Source organism: Myotis davidii, unplaced genomic scaffold, assembly GCF_000327345.1.
Source record: "Myotis davidii unplaced genomic scaffold, ASM32734v1 scaffold380, whole genome shotgun sequence".
In the NCBI taxonomy this organism is placed as follows: Eukaryota; Metazoa; Chordata; class Mammalia; order Chiroptera; family Vespertilionidae; genus Myotis; species Myotis davidii.
The window spans coordinates 121391-121970 of record NW_006292338.1 but is presented as its reverse complement, the minus strand read 5'-3'; positions in this window follow the sequence as shown (position 1 = coordinate 121970).

The window sequence follows — 580 nt, the reverse complement described above, 5'->3', positions numbered from 1 at the left end:
TTCGGTGTCATGGTGACAGCTTGGTTCTCTTTGATTTTATAGAAACTTAAACTACAAAAAATATATGAAATATAGTGAAAAAGTAACTTGGATTGGGCAGACTCTGTCACAGCTCTGTCATCACTATAATGAAAGAACATGGGAAAAATCATTTAGCCCCTTTCAGCCTCTTCTGCCTTGTCATGTATGGAAGAAGGAAAGGACTGTGGGAAGGAAGCTCAAAATGAAAGGTAGGTAGGGAAGGGAGAGAAGTAAGTAACATATAAAGGGAAGGGAAGGAAATATATATCTACACTAATAAAAGAGAAACATGGTAATTGGCGTACGACCGCTACCCTTTTCATTGGCTAATCAGCGAGATATGCAAATTAGTCGACAGCCAAGGTGGCAGCTAATTTGCATATGTCAGCCCCAAGCCTCAGACTGAAGCTTTAGGCTGGGGACTGGGCGGAGCCATCCAGCGATCATTGATGGCGGCAGCAGCAGGGAACCAGGCGAAGCCAGCCAGCTATGCTTGATGGCGGCAGCGGCAGGGAGCTGGGGGTGCTCCGGCCCAAGCCTAAAGCCTCCGCCAAAGGCT